The sequence below is a fragment of the Syzygium oleosum genome, unplaced genomic scaffold (genome assembly GCF_021117445.2).
Source record: "Syzygium oleosum isolate NSW1041296 unplaced genomic scaffold, Sole_v2.1 Sole_v2.13, whole genome shotgun sequence".
Classification (NCBI taxonomy): Eukaryota; Viridiplantae; Streptophyta; class Magnoliopsida; order Myrtales; family Myrtaceae; genus Syzygium; species Syzygium oleosum.
In genome coordinates this window covers 6,738,094-6,757,090 of record NW_026607497.1, presented here as the reverse complement: position 1 = coordinate 6,757,090, position 18,997 = coordinate 6,738,094, and the positions used below count along the sequence as shown (strand labels likewise).

The 18,997-nt window shown below is 43.8% G+C and overlaps 1 protein-coding gene and 1 pseudogene across 1 annotated transcript in view; both read right to left on the bottom strand.

Annotated features, from left to right (window-relative positions):
• Positions 1-18,997, bottom strand: part of LOC115666649 (protein TRANSPARENT TESTA 1) — a 41,572-nt gene that overhangs the window by 5,051 nt on the left and 17,524 nt on the right. The gene's annotated exons all lie outside the window — the stretch shown is intronic.
• Positions 4,845-6,362, bottom strand: LOC115664976 (protein PHOSPHATE-INDUCED 1-like; annotated as a pseudogene).

The window sequence follows — 18,997 nt, the reverse complement described above, 5'->3', positions numbered from 1 at the left end:
GGCTATCGACGAGATCCTGAGCAGTATCAACTAAAGGTAGATCTCCCTACTTTTAATGGGAATTTGGATATTGAAGATTTCCTTGACTGGCTTTGGGAGGTCGAAAAATTCTTCGACGCTATTGATATTGACGAGGATCGCCAAGTGAAACTTGTGGCGTACAAGTTGAAGGGTGGCGCTTCAGCTTGGTGGGAACAGACTCAATTGACGCGACGTTGACAAGGCAAGGCTCCTATTCGATCATGGGGCCAGATGAAACAGAAGTTGAAGAAGAGGTTCCTCCCAACGGACTATGAGCAACTGTTGTTTCAACAATTCCAGAATTGCCGACAATTGAATAGATCGGTCCAAGCTTATACGGAAGAGTTCCTTCGACTCTCCGCTCGCAATAACCTGGATGAGTTCGAGGCATAACAAACTGCTAGGTACATTAATGGTTTACGACTTAATATCCAGGATCGGGTTTCTTTGCATCGACTATTCTCTGTCGAAGACGCCCAGGATATGGCGCGAAAAATTGAGGTGCAATTGGAGAGGACTAGCCCTAGTACTCGTGGTAGCAATTATTTGGGTCGTGGGTCATTCGGGAAAGGAAGACAGCATGATGTTACAAGTTCTTCTAGTCAACAAACACCTGATTCGAGCCGAGTTCCAGGGGGTACTACTGGGACGCCTAAGGAAGCAGTCGCAGCAAGCAATCGCACTCCCAATCAGAATACCTAGAATCCATATGCTAAGCCCCAACCGATCAGGTGCTACAAGTGTAACGAGTTGGGCCATCGTTCCAGCGATTGTCCTCATCGTAGAATGGCCAATATCGTTGAACATGATGAAGATGTGTATGAGGAAGATTGGGAAAATGAAGAAGAAGTGGGAGTGGAAGATGAAGTGGGCGAGCAAGTTAATTGTATAGTGCATCGTCTATTGCTTACTCCGAGGATAAAAGATACCCAGCGGAATCAACTTTTCCGCACTCGCTGTATTGCCAATGGCAAAGTATGCGATATCATTATTGACAGCGGAAGTTGCGAGAATATAGTATCAAAGGCCTTGGTGGATCGCTTGCAACTAAAGACGGAGCCGCATCCCGCGCCCTACACGATCGGGTGGATACACAAGGGAGCAGAACTTAAGGTAAACCAATTATGCCGTTTACCTATTTCGATCGGAAAATCATATCAAGATACTATTGTCTGTGATGTTGTGGAGATTGATGCGTGTCATGTTTTACTGAGTCGGCCATGGCAATATGATGTTGATGCTACACACCGAGCTAAGGAGAATACGTATTCTTTTGTGTGGAAAAGGACTAAAATTACTTTGAGACCAAAGAGTAATTCCCCTCAGATTGTGAAGAAGCAGAATACAGGGGTTATGATGGACATCCGAAAGCGTGAAGGGGTGTATATGATTGTGGACAAGGGCGACCAGCAAGTTGTGGTTCGTGTTCCCGACATTCTTAAGCCCTTATTAAAGGTATTCAGTGATGTTATGCCTAAGGATTTACCTAACGGATTACCTCCTTTGAGGGATATCCAGCATGAGATTGATTTTCTTCCAGGAGCTAGTCTTCCTAATTTGCCGCATTATCGGATGAATCCGAAGGAGAATCAGATTCTACAGGAGCAGGTGGGAGATCTCCTTCGAAAGGGCTTCTTGCGTGAAAGCAAAAGTCCATGTGCAGTTCCTGCGCTTCTCACGCCAAAGAAAGACAGCACCATGCGTATGTGTGTAGACAGTCGTGCCATTAACCGGAATACTGTCAAGTATAGGTTTCCGATTCCACGACTTGATGATATGCTAGACAGACTTGCTGGATCACGGATTTTTACGAAGATCGACCTTCGAAGCGGATACCACCAAGTTCGCATCCGCCCTGGCGACGAATGGAAAACGGCCTTCAAGACAAGTGCGGGTTTGTACGAATGGCTTGTCATGCCGTTTGGACTCACTAACGTGCCTAGTACTTTCATGAGTTTGATGACTCGGGTTCTCAAACCTTTTCTTGGCAAGTTTGTGGTAGTTTTCTTTGATGATATACTCATATATAGTCCGGATGGGCATCAACACATGGAGCACTTGAGGGATGTCCTACTAACCTTGCAGCAAAATAAATTGTTCATTAATCTGAAAAAGTGCAGCTTCATGACAGAATGCCTCTTGTTTTTGGGTTTTGTTGTTGGTGCGGATGGACTTCACGTTGATGCAGATAAGGTGGCCGTGATTCGCAATTGGTCAGTTCCAAAGAATGTTGGCGAGGCTCGAAGTTTCCATGGTCTTGCAACATTCTATAGGCGTTTCATTCGAGATTTCAGTACTATTATGGCCCCGATCACTGACTGTTTAAAGAAGGGCAAATTCCATTGGGGAGAAGAAGCTTCGGCCAGTTTTGCTCTTATAAAAGAAAAACTCTCCACGGCGCCGGTATTGATGCTCCCTGATTTTGAGAAAGTGTTCGAGCTGGACTGTGATGCTTCCGGTGTCGAGATTGGCGCTGTCCTTTCCCAAGAAGGTAAGCCTATAGCTTTCTTTAGTGAAAAACTTAATGAAGTTCGCCGGCGTTGGTCGATGTATGAGCAGGAATATTATGCTATCGTGCGAGCTATAAAGCATTGGCAATCCTATCTTTATCAGCAGGAATTTGTTCTTAACACCGATCATCAGGCTCTTAAATATATCAAGAGTCAGAAGCACTTAAATCAAATGCATGCACGATGGGTTTCTTTTTTGGAGCAATTTAATTTTGTGCTTCGTCACAAAGCAGGCCATTTAAATAAAGTGGCAGATGCGCTGAGTCAACGTGTTGCGACACTCGTGACCATGCGCACTGATGTTGTCGGTTTTGATCACCTATGGTCTCTTTATCCTGCGGATGATGATTTTGGTGAAATATGGGAGAAGTGTTCTGAAACAGGTTGTCATGGCGATATGATAATCCAAGAAAAATTATTGTTCTTTGGCAATAGATTATGCATTCCTCGTGGTTCCTTGCGTGAACAACTCATTCGGGAGCTTCATGGTGGTACTCTTGGCGGACATTTGGGGCGAGATAAAACTGCAGCCTTGGTGGAGGAGCGGTACTATTGGCCTCAACTGAAGCGAGACGTGGGGCGATTTGTCAGTAAATGCTACATTTGTCAGACCGCTAAGGGCCATTCTCAGAACACTGGCCTTTATACCCCCTTGCCTATTCCTTCAAATCCTTGGGTAGACATATCGATGGACTTCGTGTTGCGACTTCCTCGCACTCAACAGAATTTAGATTCTGTTTTCGTGGTGGTTGACCGGTTTTCGAAAATGGCGCACTTCATCTCTTGTAAGAAAACTTCGGATGCTTCGCATGTGGCAAGTTTATTCTTTCGTGAAGTAGTCCGTCTCCATGGTGTGCCGAAAACAATCACTTCCGATCGTGACAAGAAATTTCTGAGCCATTTTTGGCGTACTTTATGAAGTTTGTTTGGGACTGATTTACAGTATAGTAGTTCTTTTCATCCCCAAACAGATGGTCAGACGGAAGTTGTGAATCGTACTATGACAGATATCATTCGCTGCCTCTACAGTGATATGCCTAAGTAGTGGGACCGGTATCTTGCTCCTGCTGAGTTCGCCTTCAACAACTCGGTTAACCGCTCTACCAGTACATCTCCCTTTTCAGGTCGTTTATGGGCGTACACCACAGCATACTCTGGATTTGGTTCCCTTGCCCAAGATTCCTGGCTATAGTGTCGCGGCGGAGAATTTGGCGACCAGAATTAATGACGTCCAAGCTGCTATTGCTAGTCAATTGGCTGCTTCTAATTCGAAGTATAAGGAGGATGCTGACAAACGGCGACATTCGAAAATTTTTGAGGTAGGTGATGAGGTAATGGTTTTCCTGCAAAAGGAGCTTTTTCCTGTAGGTACCTATGATAAACTGAAGCACAAGAAGATTGGTCCTTGCCGTATCTTGAAGAAGATCAACGACAATGCCTATGTAGTTGACCTTCCTGGTGATCTCAACATTTTCCCTACATTTAATGTGGCAGACTTATTTGAGTATCATGCTCCCAATACACCCCTCTATCCTGATCATAACTCGAGGGCGAGTTTTTCCGAAGAGGGAGGGAATGATGTAGAACAGTTAGCCTGTGATTATCTTGAAGAATGTGATCGCCGTAATCATCGGAACTCTCGGTAGTTTTTCTGATTTTGGGGAAAACAACCTCGGATCGCGCTCAAAATTGGTCGGTTGAAGCGAAATGGCCGTATCATTCGGACCCACAGCTATGCTGTGACATATGATGGATTTTAGCATTTCGAAGTCGTCTGGATAGAGTTTCAGGCAGTTTTTTACTTTAGGCAATTTCGAATTATCAATATTTCGTTTGATTTTATTAGATAAGATTTGATTTGATTTGCTTTGATGTTATCTTCATTAATTCGGATATCTTTAGAAGTCTTATCATTATTAAAGGATGTCCAGCTTTGTATTCAGATTATGATCTAATTGAATTGAATTCCAGTCGAATCGTAGAAGGTTTTCCAAGTTACCGCTTCTTTCTGCGTCAACCTATATGACATATTTACCTTCCTTCAAGATTTCATCAAATGATTTTTTTCGTAGTATCCAAAGTTAGAATAGCAATTCAAATTTTTGCCAACTAATCTTTGTTTTCGTTTGAATGTAAGCAATCGGTCGTAGAATGTTTTGAATAAAATGGTTATTATCCAACAAAGATCCTCTTGTGTCAATTTACTTCCGATATCGGAACCCGCCACTTGAAAGAACGCCATCGGTCCTTAGTTTGCCAAACTAGCTATTCATCAAAATTCACCGCCAAATGATCCCATCGTAAAATGGCAAATTATAGCAAATTAGCATTGGCAATTCCATGATATTGGCGAAAATCGGATATGGTGATATTAAATCAAGTTATGACATCTTTATGTACATTGTGCAGATGTACAGCAGGAAGACACGTGTCAGCTCAAGATGGGTCTCTCACGTAACCGGAGAACACTGCGACGTCGTCGGGTCAAACAGCGCGGGCAGCAGATACTTCCTCTCGTTCAACCCCTCTGCGTTGTAGCTCGCGCCCGTCCCCAAGTCCACCAGCAGCTCCCCGGCGTAACCCGGCAACTAAGGGTGTTAGAACCGAACCGAAAAACCGAATCGAGATACGAACCGAACCGAACCGAAAATTTCGTGCATTTCTATTCGGTTTCGGTTTCGGTTCGGATCATCAAAATAAACCAATTTTTCTTTTCGGTTCGATTTATTTTGGTTCAGTTCGGATCGGTTTGGATCGAACCGAACTAAAATAAACACTTCGGTTTAGGGCTATTTTGCCCTCTCTCTCCCCTTCTCTCTCTTCTCTCCTCCCTCTCTATGCTTAATGAACTTGAAACCGAAAACTAATCCAAACCAAACCGAACCAAACCGATTTTTCGGTTCAGTTCCAATTCGGTTTGGTTCAAATTCAGTTCGGTTCAAGGGTTCAAGGGGGCACCCTTAATGGTTCGGTTCGGTTCGGTTTTCTTTAAAAACCGAACTGAACCGAACCATTTACACCCCTACCGGCAACGACCCCTTCCCAAAGCTCCCGGTGCAAGCCGACGCCACGTCCGTCGGCGCCCCGGCCGCGCCCACCGTGTATCCGTCCCCGAACGGGTTCGTCACCGTCCCGGCTAGAAGGCTGGCGACGTTGATCACCATCCCGTCGACCCCCACATCGCCGTTCGGCGCGCAGAGTGGCGCCGACTGCGGGCCGTAGATTGGTTGGTGGAGAGGCCACGCGCCTTGCCGGGCCGGCTCGCCGAGTTGCCGACCCGGATATACGCCGCTGTCCGACCGAGCCGTGGGCGCCGTAGCCGCTGACGCAGAAGCCCTCGACGGCTACATCCTGGGCCGTGAGGACGAGGGCCAGCTCGCCGGCGCCGGGCCTCGAGCTGAGCTTTTGAGCCAACACGGTGATCTAATCCCGCTTCAGCAATTTGCCCATGGAGCAGCTCTCGTCGTCGAGCTGGCTCGCCAACACGACACGGGTCTGTTTCTTGCCGGCCTTTTGCATGTAGATTTGGACGGTGCTCCACCTCTTGGCGGCGGAGGGGACTGATAACGGGGACTGTTGTTGGGTCTGCTGGGGAGTGAGAGAGAGGAGGAAGTCGGAGACAATCGATTTCTGGGCGGGCGTGAACTTGCCGTACCAGAGGATGGAGACGCGAAGGTCACCGTCAAGCAAGAGGCCATTGTAGTACTTCGCCACCATGGGAGGCGGTTGGTACAGGGCAGCGAGCTTCCTCGATCTCCAACAGGGATTGGCTAAGCTCAGCTGGAGAAGAAGGTAGAGAACAAGTCATGGGAGCGAGAGAGGAAATCCCATTCTCGAAAATTGGTCAGAGGATGATGTGATGGAGAGCGAGAGAGAGAGAGAGAGAGAGAGAGAAAAAGGGTATGAGTTTGATTTGAACTGGAGTTTGGAGAGTGAGTAAGAATGGAGGAGCAGGAGAGAGTATATATAGGGAGGAGAAGTTCATGAACCAGGGCTGCTTGAGTGTGTGGGAAGGGTGTTAAATGCGCGGGGGGTGGGGGGGTTTCCTTGGCAGCTTCGCAGATGAAAGTATTACCTGGGATCACGAGAACTTAGAAAGAGAGTATAAGAGGAGGGTCGCATCTGCCATTATTACACCCTTCTATCGATCTAATCTCCTGCATAGTTTAACTTTTAGACCGAAAGACGGAGCATGAATAATGTTTTACACAAGCAACTCCACCGTGCAATTGATTGTGCAACTGGCTTCGTAGATGAGAATGGACAGTAAAGATTTTGAAAACTAACAAGTAGACAGTGTGCATAAGTAATGCCACAATCAGATCAAGGTAATAAACTTGTGGACCAGATTCGGCCGGGTTTCATTTCCTGAGGGAACATTCAAGGATTAGTTAGATGATAGGTTAAAATTTTACATGAATTTCGAATGATTTGGGTTCTTTTTTATTTCTTCATGAAACTGTGAACTCAATAGGGTCAATACTAAATGTTGCGACATGTCTTGCTTATTGAGTTTGAGTTATTTGGGATTTAGTTTCCTAATGCTCAATACCAAATTCAATTCCTCTTTCAATTTCTACTCTTTTGATGAGCGCTCATGTCTAAATTAGTTAGTATTTGGGTGGTGGCTCGTAGTTTTGGATTCAAGTTTGATTGGATTCGTGTCTAGGGATATTTATGATTAGCTCGATTTGGGTGGAATAGATTTTCAATGTTTACTCTCAAAATTTAAATTATTGTTACGAGCCTCCCATTTGTTAATCAAAGAGTACTAAAAAGTTATACACCTATTATTATGATTCCCTAATAATGATTGAAGATTTTAAAATGAATTAGGGAAACTAGTAATTTTTATAAAACTTTGCTGGTATTCAGCTGGGTTTCCAAAGCTAGGGGAAGTGCGGATTTGCATGTTTGGGGCTATTGGGGCTGCAAACGTTTTGGTTTCTTTCCTGGGCATTTCTCTCGTTTCCTCTGACAATCCCAAATCTTTTTATTTATTGAAGAGATGATTGTAACTTGGTGGATAATTAGCGTTAGAATTACACATATTATGGGTGTGCAAAAGAACCGAAAACCACCCGGACCGCCCGGGACTACTTAGAACCAGTGGTTCCTAAGGGAACCACTCCGGTGCCCGGTTCCAATTTTTGGGAACCGATGGGTACCAGTTCGATTCTCGATTCTAGGTGTGCAACTCCCGCCCGCCCGCCCACCCACCCACCCAAACCAAAACAGTAATATAATAATAAATATAATATATAATATAATATTTTTATTTTTTTAAAAAAATTCCTCAATCCCTAAATTAAACCTAACACGCTCGACGCTCACAGCCCCACATTGAGTCGAGAAACACCTTTTTTCGCTTTCACCTCACGCTCACTCTCACTCTCTCACTCTTCTCGATTGATGCTCACCTCATCGTCTCTAACTCTCCATCTCCGTCTCCGTTTCCGTCTCTATCTTTCCGTCTCCGTCCTTGGCTAGTGGGACCAGTTCTATGGACTCACCCGGGAACCGAACCGGACAGGCAGTCCGGTTCTCGGGTGGATCCATGGAACCAACGAATGGTTCCCGATTTCAATTTTTCGGAACCAGTCCCTAGTGGGCGGTTCTCGGTTCTAGGGTGGGAACCGCTCACTCGGACCATGTTCACTCCTAACACATACTATGATGATGCACTACCGGCAAGGTCAAAGGAATCCCATGCCCTATTTCTAAAATTAATTATCCCAAGGCTCATCGGTTTATTAACGAGTCTTCGGGATACCTATCGAGTATGCTTAATGAAAAGCATTTCAACTTTAAAAATCTTGGCTCCGTTTATTTCACGGAAAACATTTTCCTCATTTTCTCGATATTTAGTTTGCTTAGGAAGACAAGTCAATGAAAAATGTTTTCCTAATCAATGGAAGACCCATGCTTAAATTCAATAAATTAATTTCCTCTTTAAAAATCGAAAATCATTTTCTAAAATATGATTAGGTATTGATGCTTGGACTCGAAACTCTACGCTGTAGCACGAAAACCCCAACGTTAGTCTTCGGGTCCCCGCCATCTAGGATTAGGCCTCAGGTGCTCGGGCCCAAGTCCATCGAGGCCGGGCTCGTGACCTCAGTGTCCATGCTCAAGACTCCGGCATCCATGCCCGAGTCCATCGACGTCAACCTAGGCCCCGGGTGTTGCTTGGGTCTATTAAGTTCAGGCCCAAAGCCCCGGTGCCCGAGCCTGGGTCCACCAAGGTCGAGCGTGGGATCCTGATACTCAAGCTCAGATCCTTAATACTCGGGCGCAAATCCACAAAGGCTATGCCCAGGTCCTCAGCGCTCGGGCTTATTCCTTAGTGCCCGAGCCAGTCTTCAAGGTCGAGGCTCGGGACCATAGTGCTCGTGCTCGAGTCCATCGAGGCCGAGCTCGGAACCCCATGCTCATGCTCGGGTCCACCGAGCCAGGCTCGGTACCCTGGTGCTCGTGGCTCGATCCACAAGGCTAGGCCCAGGACCTAGGTGCTTGTGCCCAAATCCCCGCAGCTAGGTCGTGGTCCATCGAGGCCGAACCGGGACTCTAATGCTCGAATTCGGTTCTCTAGTTACCCATGCGCAAGTTACAATTGCCTAAAGAGTATATGTTTATCAAAGAAAATCAAATAAGATTTTCAGGTTTGTTTAGCAAAAAATGTGACATTTCTAGAAAATATTTTCCAAGAAGTCATTTTCCTCATTTTCCAAGAAAACAACAATATTTTTTGGTGTTTGGTTGAAACTTGAAATCGAACTGGAAAATATTTTCCGTTGTTTGGTATGAAAAATCTGATTTGATTTTTCTCAATAAACATATACTATTTGAACGCTAGTAACTTACAAATGGGCAATTGGGGAACGGAGTATGGGCAGTAGAGTCATGGGGGATCGGGCTTTGATGGACCTCGACCCAAGCGTTGGGGATCAGGGCACGGGCACATGGGTCCCAAGCCCGATATAGATGGACCTAAGTGTGGGCACCGAGCCTAGCCTCGATAGACCTTGGTTCGGGCACTAAGGACCCAAGCTCGAGCGCTGAGGACCCGACCGCAGCCTTATGACATAGGCCCGAGTGCCAAAGACTAGAGCTCGAGTGTCGAAGACTAGGGTGTTGTGACCTACCCTTCGAGGGTCATGCCCTCTCGAATGGGTTTTGAGGTAATTGTTTATGAGACGGTCCGAATGGTATGTACAAGTAACAGTCTCGAATGGACTATCACTTGATAACACCACAAGCAGGCCATTGATCACAAACGCGGACTCTCCCTAAGCCCATACCTCGCGTGATACAAGATCACTTTCAAGTTCTCAACCAACCTATATATTTTCCAAGAGTCGCCACTAGCAATTGTTGAGGGTAGGCTCGAACACCCGATCAAAATGCGGAAATTTCATACCGATTCCTATGCATCTAGAGATTCTAAGTTTGGGAACTTGTTTACATCAACATTTCTATTAGTACCCTTTCGATTCCTAACTTGAGAGTGTGTTATCAAACGTGGTCATGCGATCTTGATTATCAATTATGAGCCTAGAGGTATTAAAGCCGCTAAGTGTCCATGCCATTGTTTTGTAGGGTTATTTTTCATCCATGTTTAAACTAATCCTAACATATTCTAGGAAAGAAAACATCCAATTTATTGAAAAGTGGTGCGAGAAATAAACACTCAATTATTTAAACGACTTCAAAGTAAATGCGGAAAAGAAAACCCAATCCAAATCGGGCAAATAATATACATGACTTTGTTATAAGCCTCAGGATAACAACCCTCGTGAGCTTAACATTAAAAAAAATTCCAAAAGTTGGGCTAGACTATGGCGGGCCTAATTTTACTCATTTTAAAATATGATTAGACTAAGCTAAGCTAAACTAACCATTATCCTAAAAGAATGATTCTAAGTCTATCTGATTTTATGGCTTAAAGTTTCATCTAATCTGGACCTAAAGTTATGACAAGCTAGTTTAACTATCCTAAGCTAAATTATGCTAAGCTATAGTGACCTTGGACCGCTATGGGTGTCAGTTCTCGTCCTTTGCATTCACCATAAATCAAAGCATACCAACGATCAAAGCAAACGATCAGCAAAGTTCATTCAATCACTAATTGCCTCGGGATCAGCTTTGATGTGACACACACGTTTTGATTTTTCCCAAGCACCCTCTTGTTTAACCATGGACTTATTGAAAAACGTTGATGATTATTAGCCCCCGCTTGCGTTCACAAGGCAGTAGACTAACTTCATCAACCCCTAATTGAACTCTAATTACCCTCCTAATCTACCCGCCGAACAACATGCATCGGGGTCCTAACATTCATCTAGGCATTCACATGCTAAGTCGAGTAAGACTTGCAATGGGCACATAAAACCATCGTGCAAACAAGTAAGGGTACTAATTGCACTAAAAGACGAGAAAAGACATTTTCCTAACCTAACTTCTAATTTTTTTAATTTTGCGAAATTTTATATTTTTTAATTCCAAAAATGAGGATTCGGGCTGGGCCTTGGGGCCCAATCCGAAAATGGGCTGCAACTGGGCCCACTAATCTGGACTCATGGACACAAGCAAAGATTGGGCCAATAAAACGGGCTTCATTCAATCCAAACCAAAATAAGTCCAAACTCAAACAGCTTAGCAAAGCCCAACTCTCACTAATCTCACAAGAAAACTAAGCCCAAATATGCAACAACAACACTTCAAGCCCAAAGTTCACTAAGCCTAAACGAGCTCCGAAGTCCACTATACTTAGCTAAGCCCACGAAGCTCATTATTCTGAGCCGCTCCTTCACCGATTTTCCAGCCCCAGAGCTGCTCCTCAACGTCGTCTTCTTCGAGCACGTCCAGAATACTCGAGATGATCACATTACATTACTCATAAAACGCCGGCACTTCAACGGCAATCCAAACCCATTCTATCCCAAGTCCAATAATGATACACTTCAACATCAACCACCTCCAGCCACCGTAGCACCCCCGCCGTGTTAACGGCCACCATCGGCAATCACTCTGATCGCCGATCTATTCTCACTTATGGTGCCACGCTGAAGCATACCATGTCGAATGGCACGTACTAGCAAAACTTTAGTCAAACATCACAGGAAGTCAGCACTTATCAAGAGTTTTTGGTTCATTCCCTCGTCGATATTCACCATGAAAACATCACGGAAGTACCGCACAAAGCACAAAAAAGGAGAAAAGCATAAGCAGCCGCGGCTAACGAATGATTGTTTTCGAGTGACTCTTATCACTACACACCCGGCAGGCATCGACTGAGGGGAGCCACAACAGACATTTGGGATGCGTGCTCAAGCCAAAATCCATTCATAATCAATAAATGACGCTTAGCGTAAACAAAAGAAGGCACGAGAAGCTCAGAATGCGCGAAAACCGGAGCCGGCCTGGGTCCGTAGATAAGGCATAATAGAGGCGTTGGAGGCTTGGAGCGCACGACCGCGGGTCCCTACCCGGCTCGGCGGCGGTGAATAAAGCGCGAGCTCGATCAATTGGACTTTGTCCGGTCGCCTCTCGTCGGGATCCTTGGGAAAGAGGGTTAAATCAAAGCAAACGGCAGAAACAAGGGAGTTACCAGGGAAGGTGATGCCGGGAAGGGGAGGCCCGGTTTTGCTTTCTTTTTCTTTTTTTTTTACTATTTTCTAATTTACCCAATTTTCATTTTTGTTATTTTCATTTTTTTGACAACTTACATGATCGGCAAAATCAAGTGTCAATAGCTGGGCATGGCCTTTGTGACCCGGGCTCAGGTGTCGGGGCATCGAGTATGGGCACCGGGACTTTGGGCCTAGCCTCGACAGACCTGAGTGGGCGCCGAGGGCCCAAACACAGTCACAGGGGTTCCGAACTGTCATTTTATTATTGTCACTGGACCTGTCAAAATGGGTCCAAAACCCATTTAAGAACCTAAAATTATTTAAATGGACTGTTGACACCCGAATTTTCCCAACATTTTAAGTTAGATGCACGGTCACATGCCCCGCTTTTTTTTTCTTTTTAACTATTTTCTAATTTACCCAATTTTCATTTTTGTTATTTTCGTTTTTTTGACGACTCACCTAATCGGAAAAATCAAGTGTCAACAGCTGGGCACGGCCTTTGTGAACCCGGGCTCAGGTGTCAGGGCATCAAGTACGGGTACTGAGACTTCGGGTCATGCCCCGCTGTTGACAAACTTGAGTGGGCGTCGAGGGCCCAGACACAGTCACATGGGTTCTGAACTCTCATTTTATTATTGTCACTAGTCCTGTCAAAATGGGTTCAAAACCCATTTAAGAACCTAAAATTATTTAAATAAACTGTTGATACCTGAATTTTCTCAACATTTGAAGTTAGAAAGTTCAAGATTCAAGATTCGAGATCCCCGATCGTGGCAAGACTCGATTTTCTCAAAAAAATTAGTATTTCATTGGCTTCTAATCTTTTTTCTAGATATTTAATTTAGAGACATTATAGTATTAGAACCTCATGCTCGACGGCTAAATTTTGGCCAACGGCAACCCTAGAGAGCCTCGACCGCCTTAATTCACAATTAGGCTCAATCATCTCTTTTGACAATTTTGACTTGTATTTCCCTTATTGATTAAAGGTCCAAACGTGCTTAGAAAATTGCAAACTAGGTGTCAAAAGGAGCATTTCCGAGTGTATTTTCCAATGATATATAGCTTTTGCACAGACTCAAGCGTAGCTTCCTAGAATGTTTTTTTTTTCCGAGCAAGTGTCGGCTGACGCCCCTGGACGGGAACCTATAATGTATGGCCTCCAAAACTGAATTTTCTGATGTCCTTTCTATGCAAAAATTTTGAAAAAGCTAGGATGATATGTCAAATCATTTGCCACAAAATTTCAGCTCAATCAGACTAGCAATGGGCGTATTTATTGTCGTTTCCACGCAATCGCGTAGTCTGCCCTCACCAGACCCCTAGATGAAAACCGGTACTGTATGACCTCCAAAAGTGGACTTCCGAATGTCCTTTGAGCGTGAAATTTTAATGCAGGGTATGTCGACATGTCGACTATCTCCCATCAGATTTCAGCCCCATCGGACGAATGACGGGTGCATACTCGCCGTTTCCGCTCAACTGCGCAGTCTGCCCTTACCAGGCCCGAGTTGCGCATCTCCCACTTCCAGTCCTTTAATCACCCATTCAACCGCCCACTTAATCTTGTATTTTCTTCACTTCATTAAATCCTAAGCCAGCCCCAAACTAGTCCCAATGGAACTAGGAAACTCGAACAAGAAATGAACTAAAGTTAAGAGGAAATTAGAGGCAAAATCGGTGGACTTGCAGCAGTCCATTCCTAATTAGGCCTAAAATGGAAGTTGTCTTGGCTTAAAAAACAAGACAAAGTAGCCGCAACAAGGACTCAAGAAAAGCTGTAGCACGTGCTAGAACAAGAAAATGATTAAGGGCATTGCTGGGATTGATGGGGCACCCCCACTGATAATTTTTATTTTTTTATTCTCAAAATCAGTTTTGGAATAGAAATCCGTTTGGTAATTTTTTTTGTTCCCAAACATAAATTTGTAAAATTTATTCCCAGAATCAGTTTTGGAACAAAATCAAGAAGAAAAAAAAGGTAGCTTCTTGATTCTGAGAACAATTTTTCCATTTCTGATTTTTCTTGGTTTTCTTATTCCTTCTTGGTTTGTTCTTCTTCTTCTTCCTGGCCGGCCACCGATGACCGACCACAGGCTAGGGCTGGCGAGGGCGTCGTGGCCCTCGCCACCTGGGTGAGGGGGGCTCGTGGCCGCAACGCGAGGCCTCGCCGTCGCGACCCAGGCCAGGGAGATGGGCCGCAGTGGCGAGGGCGGCGGTGAGGGTCCAGCCCTCGTTGGCCTTGGCCATGGGCCAAGAAGGGGAAGAAGAAGAAAAAAAAGGAAAATTTTAAAAAAGAAATATTAAAAAATTGAAAATATTATTAATAAAAAAAATTTGGGCATTTATCAAACGCATTTATGTTCTTTTTCTATTCCAAGGATAGAAATTTTGGGCAGTTACCAAACGCTTTCAAATACTTAAAAATTATTCCCGGACACGAAATAAAAAAGAATCATTTCTGAGCAGAATCAGTTTCTGGGCACAGAATGATTGCCACACGCACCCTTAGAGGCCGTGGTTCGGGGGTCAAAAGAGGGAGATTTCGGCCGGAAGAAGAAATTACAAAATCATTTTGAAAGGGTAACTACAAATACAATGAAATGATAAAAAAAAATTAAAAATAAAAGTAAGTCTCTCGTGCCCTTTTAATCGTCAGAATCGACCCATCAACTTCAGCCTCTAGGGCCGGCCGCCTTGTCCTGAAGGGGCGAGTCGGTAGTTTCGTGTCAAAGGCAAGGTCAAAGGGAACTGTTCGTCCTCGCGCCTGGTTTCTCCTCACTTGGATGGACTCTTCTTTCTCGTAAGCATAGTCTTCCCGGGTTGGTCTTGCCTCCTAGCTTGAAGTCGTTGCCATCCTTGCACCATCATCGTCATCTTTCCTCGTTTCTGCAGGTCAACAATCTCACCTACGCGCATCTTGCGAATGTGTCATTTGCCTACCTCCGGGTCAAAACTCGAATTCGGTCGTGCCGGGAACATCCCCCGACGTACTCCTCGCGAGAAAAATGCCGAGTTCCCGAGCCATTTAAGTCGGCTGAAATCACGCATGACAAGAATTCACTCACGCTCGATGCCTAAAATTGTCCTTAAATGAGTAAACTCGAATTTTCAATGAATATATAACCGTCGGATCCATCCCCGGAAACAAAGATGGGTAAACAAACAAAACGCAACCGCGATGATCCTCTGGTCCAAACTGTGATGGAAATCACAGTTGGGGCAACCGCGATGATCCATGAGACTCCGTCCCGAACTTCTGATACCTCATCTTAGGGTAATCGCAAGAGAGGGATAGCCCGAGCCCTAGCACGAGTCGACTTAGGGAACTAATTGAACCCGTTTTCCCTATATATCGAGCTTCTGTTGCATGCGTGCCCCAACAATAATGGATCCTTATGTGTTCTTCTAGACAAAACTCGGACTTGTCTACTTCAAGACGAGTAAAACCCACGATGTGAAAGAATTTTCATCTTCAATGGGAAATCAATGGAAGACTTTTCATACCGATAGACGAAGAACGAAAACGTCCGTTTTTTTCTTCTCTCCACAACATGGTGCGCCTTGCATTGTACTGTATCATCGCGACAAAAGAAGAAGAAAAGGACAACAACATGCAACAGGACGAACCCATGAGAGGGAGAGAACTGTTCCATGTCTAACCAATTTCATGAGCGACTCGAAGTCATGAAAATACGCAAATTGCGAAGCTCTGTGAATTTTACGAATCGCATCGTTTTGGGTTGCTGCGACTTTACGAATCTCGTAGACGCAGCTTGCCTCCACGAAAACGACTCCCGTGGTCTCAACAAGTACTGCAAGTGGAAGGTTTTTTTTTTTTTTTATATGGTCGAGACATGGGGAGAGAGCTTCTGTTCCATAACTTGGATTGGAAAATCAGCACAAGTGGCTGAATAGATGTTGTTTCCTCACTTTTGTCCTGTTATTTTGGTGGCTGCTAGAGACATGTCCCAGAAGTTGAATCCGGCCTCTTGGGTATCGAGTATGGCACCATGTTCCCGTCCCTTTCTAGATGGAAGCAACTTCCTCCCATGATATTTTTCTCTATCGGAGATAATTCGAATCTCTCTCTTGATTCTCCGTATCTCTCAAGAATGCGCATATTATCTCCCTTTGATCGTACACATCCTTGATTGATTAATCGATCGTGCGTATCCTCTAACTAGCTTTTCGATTGGTAGGTTCCAAATATGAATCAGCGCATTGTACTTCGATCAGGGTCGAGTTCCCTTTCATGATTCGGTGGCCATTGCTTTGCCGCTCCAACGACCTATGATATACGTCGACCTGCGGATAGCACTGAGAGGTGCATTTGTGATGTTAATTGCCCCATCTACATTGAAGTGCTGAACGGTAATAAATTCCTAGTAAAGACACAAGTGTCACAGTCTGATGAATATGTATGCTGAGATGTTGAAGAGTGTCCTTGGGCCTATTTATTAAGTCCCGTTAAATGTGTTCTGAAAATTTAAAAGTTTGTGTATGAACTTATATGGAGGCAATGGTTAGTTGAATAATTGATTATTTTATTCTGTGTTGCCACTTGCCGTGACAAGAAGACTCATTGGATTTCTTCTCCTCTTTAAACTCGTCGACCGACCGACGTTGACCTTCCACTATGAAGAGATAATCAGATTTTATGAACGAGTGTTCTCGACACACTTGTAAAGCAATAAATTAAGAAAGTTTCGCAAATTTCAGTGTACCGATTGATTTTATGTTATACCCAACTGATGTCTTGAAAATTTCTATATTTTGAATAAAGTATAATTAAAATACCTAGCCAAACAATTTTCTAGAGGACGTTATTTTCAATGAGCGTATGGGCAAGAGGCGACGCAATCCATGGCTCACTTGAAATTTTAAACATTTTTCTCCATTTGCTGAGGTCAAACTTGGGTCATGCGGTACGTAATCCGCGAATAAGATATTCATTATAAGAAGAAGTGTCCTTCAATTTTTCAACGTTTCTAGTCATTTGCATTCTTCTTGGGAAAGTTTATTTGACTCAGCTAGGATTTGAAACTTGTAATCGAAAATAAGTCAATTGTTTAATCTGCATACACATTTAGCTGACCAATCTTAAAATGGACCATAGACCATTAAACTTCAACGGATCGTAAACTGTTTTAGTGATATCTAGCTCAGAAGCCAAAAGTCATATGTACAAATTTTACGAACCACGTGTAAATTCTTTTGAATTACAATACCCCATATAGGCTAAATGCTTATATCTAATTGATTTACAGGGCGTTTAACTAGCCTCCCGATAGCTCAGCCTTTTGTACTCGTGCATTTGGATTCTTGTATCACCAAAAAAAAAAAAAAAAAGAGCACGTCTGATAAGCATAATTTGAGTTGACTTCAAATATTCACTCAAGTCAAAAAAATCACTTAATTTGCTAAGTAAGAAAGTTGTTACTTTATGTGATAAGAAGAAAAGAAAATCGCTACTTAATTCATCACAGCACAAGCACAGAATCCGATTTCGAGACCTATTGATGGGGAGGCACATGAAGGAATGAATAATTGGACAGACGACCGAGAGCTCGCCTCGGTGATCCATGGATCACCAGACGGTATCTCCCCACGGCCTTTCGCCCCCGGAAGCGTCCTTCACGACTCGGTATTCCGCTATGCTATCGAATAATTCTTTCATTACCTTGAATAGGTTTCGCACTACTTTCTTCCCCGTGGCCGGAATTTTGGAACATAAGAGGAAAAAGGATAACGACAGTCAAAATAATATTCATTGTCTTTACTTGACACATACGATAGGTGTGCGAGGGTGAATTTCGAAAAATTTATTGCATGATTCGTAAATTAAGCGAACCGTTATTTCTCTTAATTATCAAGTATGCGCGTCTCGTTTTAGGGTCCACGTGATTAGCGATCAAGATGGAATTGGATTCATAAATCACGTAATTATATTTTCCCCGTAAGTTTCGAATTCTTGTAAGTGCACGATCTACCTTCGGCTTCAATTGCTCATGGCACACGCGTCTAAAAGCTTTGCTTGAACTAGGCGTGCATGCATATGTTGCTTTCAATAATGACTTGTAGAGTTCGATATGGAGGGCATGAGAGTGGGGATGATATTTGTGTAAAATTTTAGCATATAAGACAACGTGAACAAATGGAATCGGTTCTTGAACATAATTCACTTATTTGAACATCCTTCCGTGTTTATCACATATCTTTCCTATAAATTCATTTTTCTCCTCGCCAAATTACCGGCGTGGTTGTTTCAAGGAAAATGAACTTTGCTGGGAAGTATTTTTAGATGAAGTTATTTTCAAGAAAAATGATTCGATTTACTTTGTTTGGTTGTTTTTTTTTTCTTTGCATGATTATTACAGGAAAACTATGAAACACACAAATGAAAAAAAATATATGAAATACAACCCTAAGACTCGGAGTTCAAGCGAAAGGTCTCAAGTCCGGCTGCCGAGGGGCCAAGGTCGAAGCACCGAGGAGGGATCTAAATCCAGCCGCCGGCTTCCAAGGTCGGGCCATCAAGGACCCCGGTTCCAACCATCAGGCACTTGGTTCCAATTACTGATGATGGTCTTGCAGTAATGAAGTTCACGGCATATCCAAAATAATAATAAAATTATGAAACTTTTTTTTTTAATTCAAGCGTAGGTTTTCCGATTGATTAAAAAAGTTTTTTTTATCGACTCAATTTCCTAAATTTGTCAAACCACTGAATCATTTCACTCCAAGATTTTCCAAAAGATCTGGCGGTGCCATTTTTACCCTATTAAAAAAATCGACGCCGTAATTTGACCATCCGGTTCATCACATCTT